This window comes from Pempheris klunzingeri, chromosome 13 (assembly GCF_042242105.1).
Source record: "Pempheris klunzingeri isolate RE-2024b chromosome 13, fPemKlu1.hap1, whole genome shotgun sequence".
NCBI classification, from domain to species: Eukaryota; Metazoa; Chordata; class Actinopteri; order Acropomatiformes; family Pempheridae; genus Pempheris; species Pempheris klunzingeri.
Window position 1 is genome coordinate 16,444,724 of NC_092024.1, and position 5,821 is coordinate 16,450,544.

Below are 5,821 nucleotides of genomic sequence, written 5' to 3' on the forward strand. Positions count from 1 at the left end.
TGAAATAAACAAGTGTAAGCGAACAGTTTTCCTTTGTAATTAACCATTTTAACAAAACTTAAATCCCAAAACATCTTCCACATCTTACCTCTCCTGGCCGATCTGGCTGAGCAACACAAACACTACATTCTCAGCTCCGATTGGCTGCAGCTGAAGTGGTGAAAAATTTGCATATAGCAGGCTGTAACTCACACAAGCCTCTGCACCCGCAGGAGTGCAAAGAATCCAGAGAACAGGTAGGTCATTGTTACTCTTTCTTTACAGACTTGGTATGTACGAAGGACCTTTTATATAAGAACGTTTTCTTGTGTTATGTACTGCATATCTTAATAGCTGCTATATGTAAAACCATTTCTTTAGAATAATCCTTATAGGTTATGCATGAAAAAATCTTGGTGAAACTAGATTTTAATCATACTTCTAACTACATTCTGGATTCTGTGTTTTTTCTGAATTATGAATATAACTAACAGCTTTTTTCTGCTTTTGTTTGTTACTTCCAGGACTTCACACTGTGCTGAAGTTAAGATGGAGAAATCTGAAAAAGTACCAGAAGTCCAAGTGTTCCCCTCTACTAATGAGTCTGAAAATTCCCTTGGGCTTTTGAACCCAAGAGTCACAGTAAACCAGATATTTCATGTCGATTCACATCATGATAGATTCACACCAACATGTTTGATGGACGCAGATTATTTCTGCCATAAAAGCCCATGTGTAAGAGGTCAAGTGAACCACGAGTTGAGGAGTCAGCCTGCTCATGCTACAGAGCTGATGCAGCACAGAGAGCAAGAAGATGCAGGGTCGACTCCTGCCAAGATGAATCTCCATCATCAGCCCCCTGATGGCTGGAGTCCTCGTCCTGCAGAAACTTGGGAGGGCGACCCAAGAGGAAAGAGCTGCTGTTGGGACTGTGGAACAACATGGCCAGCAAACACAGACACACCTAGGTTAGGAAAGAATGGTGCATAATTTGGATTTGCTTCAAGGCTTATTTCAGACTTCAAATTCATTTGAGAATTATCTATCCATTTTTTTATATCTAGGATGGAAGATGAATGCAGTTCTCAGTTTCAGAGTGATGATGAGGATCTTGAGCCTCCCTTGCCGCTAAGATCTGATGATGAATGGCAACACTGCCGTCCCTTTCTACCTCCACACTACTATATACCCAACTATGGTAAGGAAAATTCAACCATGTATATTTAATTTTATGATAATATATTTGATATTAATTCACTGTATTAATTACTGCTGAGAGTGGCAAAAAAGGTAAACATGAGGTTTGATTACTTTTACTGTGTAAAAATACTCCTTTACTTCCTGAAATCCTGAATTCAAAATCCTGAGTAAAAGTTAATATTAGTAGGCTATCAGAAAATTAGAGTAATTGTACAGCAATTGAGTGAATTGCTTTCCACTACTGTCTTCAGCAAAGATAAGTGATTTTCATTTAGTCTGGTCTATACGTGTTTTAGCTGGTAGCCTCCTTCCCTCTAGTCTGTGTTTAGGTGTTTTCTGCCTTGTTACTCTGAACTGATGGGCTGTCACATAGGAATGTTTGAACTATATCCACAGACCTTCATCATGCTATGGATGTCAGGTATTATCACTCTGCAGGAGAGCAGTACAACCTCAATCCAGCCGACAGATGCCCCCCTCAGCCTCATCACCACTCTGCTCCCTGCCAGCAGAGAAGACCCTGGGATGACTCCCAAAACTGGTAAAAATCAATAACCACCTGCAGCAACCCTATTTGCATATTGTAAAGACCTATCACATGTCAGTGTAATTCAACAGAAGAGCCTTTATTTATGTTATTTCCTGCTGCCCCAGGCTCCGTCATCATGATAACTTTCTGAACAACGGCTTGGCTCAGGGAAGCGTCTCCGTCAACGTGCCTCAGTTCTCCGTCCCCCCCGTGGAGGGCGTGTCACAGGTCAGCGTGATGAACCTGAACTCAGCGGGGGCAGAGGCATCTGTCTCACATCCTCATGAGAAAAGAAGAACCATCAGTCTGCCTGATGAGTGCCGTGAGTTACACATTATTCTTCATTTAAAAGGAAGGAGCTCAATTTATATTTGAGCAAAATAATTCTTGTGAACACAAAGATGACTGTGGAGGGCGATTAGAAGAAACTTCTTTCTGAACCTGCCAGGTCTGTTTAGGGGCTTGGTAACATGAATCAAAATGAAATTCAAATAAAGGATACACTCAATTGTTTATGCAGACAATAAGTAAACTGTGTATTTATGGGTAAGATAACTAGTTTTAAACAGAGTAACCAGAAAAATAGCAACCACTTCACATCCAGTACAACAATTCTGTACAAAATCTGATCCTGTTGAAAATTTTGATTTTGAAATGTTGTTGCCAGTTTCAGAGGTGTTTGTTTAATTTTTATGGTTATTTGTGAGGCTTTAGCTGATGGTGTTGCATTAACTGTAAGGTGCACTTTGCAAAGTCAATCAGTGTGTGGACAAAATATTATATTTAATTTTCAGTGAAATATAACCACCACAAAGAACACCCTTAAAACACTCCAAATTATTCAACCCCTGTTGCAAAGTTGGGATATTAGCAAAATTTACAAACGTTCAGCTGTGTTCAATATGGAGAAACTACCTGTAATATTAATTGTGTTGATGTATTTCAGTTGTTCTTATTTGAGTTGTTCATTGAACACAGCTGAAAGTTTTATACATTTTGCCAATACACCTAATTTGCAGTGGGGTTTGAATAGTTTTGAGTGCAACTGCATCTGTGTATGGTCTAACTACAAAAGGATAAACTATGAGATCAATTATGATTTTATGATTTCTTCTCTTCTCAGGAAATGTTTTCATAACTTACTCTTCAGAGCTTTCATCAGAGATAGTCCCCTTCGTAGACTTCCTCACAAAGCAAGGTTTTCGACCAGCTGTAAGACACCTCCTCTTCATTCAAGGGTCAAAAATCTGAATCCTGAACACATTTGACAGTTGACTTACAACCCTGAATTTAATTTTACAGATTGACATATTTGACAACCCAATCAGATGCATGGATATCAACAAATGGAAGGACAGTCACCTGACAAATGTAAATACCACAGTTCAAACCTGATTTTCTATATTATCACAAATAATTGCTGTAAATTGTATTACTGAATAATCAGTGATGACTAAATCTGACCTTGATAGTTGAGTGAATATTCCATATTTCTTGTTGTGTGTCTGTTTTAGTTTTAAAAAATCTTTTCAGGCAGTGGATGTGTCAAACATGTGTGTGTGTGTGTGTGTGTGTGTGTTTTAACAGCCATCAACACTGATTATCATTGCCATCAGTCCAAAGTATAAGGCGGACGTTGAAGGATCTGTAGTGAATAGCCACGGCCTACACACTAAATATATTCACTCCATGGTGAGAAAATGTTTGCTCTTTGTTTAAATGTGACATCATTCATCAAGAGTTGCTGATAGGTCAGCCTACTCAAATTTGACATCTAATTTTGTCAGATGCAGAATGAATTCATCCAGCAGGGCTGCTTGAATTTCAGATTCATACCGGTTCTCTTCCTCAATGCATCCCAGGTCAGAGAGGATTTTTGCTAAATAACTAACAGCAATGTTTTATGCTTTACAGATTTGCAGTTAGGAATTTCTTTCCACTCTCTTCTCACGTTATATCGCTTCTTTTCGCTTCTACAAAAAAATGCAGAGGCACGTTCCAGCTTGGCTTCAGAACACGCGTGTTTACCGCTGGCCGCAGGACACTGAAGATTTGTTACTGCGGCTGCTCAGGGAGGAGAGATACCTTCCTCCTCCTGTGCCCATGGAGCTAACCCTCATCATCAGGCCTGTCCCCCTCAGCTCTGCGGCTACTCTGTAAAGACACACCTGTGTCTATGCTTGTCTGTGTATGTGTTTGTGGCGTGGTTCATAGCAGACTGTACTTATTTCTGAGTGCACTTATACTCAAGCTAATTGTGACTTTACGGAGGTCAGCCTGCTGGTACATCTTTGACAGAGACTGAAATATCTCAACAACCATCAGTTGAATTTCCTTAAAATTTTGTAGACATTCATGTTATGTAAGACTTTGGTGGCACTCTTGACTTTTCTTCTATCAGCCCCAGAAAGTTCACAGATTTAACTGACATGTCTCAACAACTATTGCATGGCTTGTTATGAAATGTATACATTTATGTTACATGCCAGGCTGAAAACCAGGGGGCACAGTGCAGTTGTGGGTGTGTGTCTCTTCCTCCTGGTTCTCTCTCTCCTCTGCTCTCAGGTGCCATCACGCTAATTGGCCTGCACCTGTGTGGTGTGGTTCACTGTCAGGGCTCCTATAAAAGGACTTTTCCTGCAGCGATCGAGAGGTTTGAGGTCTGAGGTCTGCATGCTCTGCTGGAGCTGTTGAATGTTGCCATTCAACTAGAGTTTGTTTGAGTTGATTAGGTTGGTGGAACGAGGGGTGGGATAGGTAAGATGGGGTACCCTATACATTTCTCACACAGGTAGATAACACTGTCCACAAACACTAGGTTTTAGGGTTGGTGCCACCTCTGTGTTTCTATTTTGTTGCGCTTCTCTTTTTTGATAAGTCAGGTTTTGTTTGAGTTTGTTTTCAAAACCAGATTCAGTTTAGGCCCTGTTTTATTGTAATTGTTTGAGTTTATTTGGCACAACCCCTCATCCCACCCTCATCTTCCACACTTGTGAATTTTGTTTATAGTTGTAAGTCAATAAATTGTTGTTTTTGTACCACAACTACTTTGACTCCATCTGTTTTGATTGTCCATGTTAATGTCTCCTTTCCATCATTGAAAGGAGACGTAACAATTTACCATCATCGGGTCAGAAATTGAATTTGTCCAATAGGAAGGCTGTTTTGATTTCTGCAGAACAGAGGCCATTACCATCAGCGCCTGCTTCAGCAAATATTAGTATGCTAAGACTCTTACAAAGATGGTGAACATGCTAGGATTCTGCCTTCACCATACATCGTTGACCTGTTCCTGTTTAACACCAGAAAGTTAGCACTGACATTGACAGCATATAAGCATTAAGATGTAAAAGCACTTCATTGACAGAGCAGCCTCACAGAGCAGCTGGCTGTAGACTCTTGGTCTTGTTTTTTAAAAGGAAAATGTGGAAATGCCACTCCGCTTATTCACTTTGTCCTTATTCATCTTTTGAACCATTTCTAGAGTGTATTAGCAGTAATATAACTGCTCAAGTTGCTGCAGGTTGCTAAAAGGATCAAAAGATGGCGCTGTTTTTGTTTTAATGCACTTCTCTTTTTGGTTCATTGGTGAGGTAATTTATAATTTTGGAGACATGTTTGTTTTGATGCTGCTACATGAAACCAAATGCGAGAACATAAAAAGAAAGTGACGAGTAATGAAAAACCCCTCAATTAGATAAAATAATGTGCAGAGACCCTCATACGTACCAGCAGCAGTAGGAGGAAGAGGCCACATGCTGAATGTTGTGAGCAAAATATTTGCTGCTGCTGGACAGTTTTCATCAGTGTTGTTGTCCGTTCCTCATCTTGGGCACCTGATTTGTTCCAGTTCAGTGGGCAGATTACAGTGAAGATTAGGAGTGCCCAGTCTGGCCAGCTGAACTTACACACACCCCTTCAACCACCTAAAAAGGCTTGCCAGAGCGGCTGGTGCGCAGAGCTCCAGCTAAGAATAACCCGGACCTTCTGGGGGATAAAGTTACCCTGAAGCCCCCCTGTGATCTGCTCTGACCTATAGCCATGTGAGGCACCAATAACACTGGGTGGGATATTCTGTCTGTTCCCCCTCACCATACCCAGCCCTGTGCTTAG

General features: G+C 40.7%; 1 long non-coding RNA gene across 1 annotated transcript; it reads right to left on the reverse strand.

The window, feature by feature from the left end:
- Positions 1-1,784: 1,784 nt before the first annotated feature.
- Positions 1,785-5,571, reverse strand: LOC139212432 (uncharacterized). The gene is made up of 3 exons (XR_011585310.1): positions 5,438-5,571; positions 2,852-2,962; positions 1,785-1,988 (listed from the first exon to the last, which is right to left on the reverse strand). It is a non-coding gene; the product is annotated as an uncharacterized lncRNA (long non-coding RNA).
- Positions 5,572-5,821: the final 250 nt, after the last annotated feature.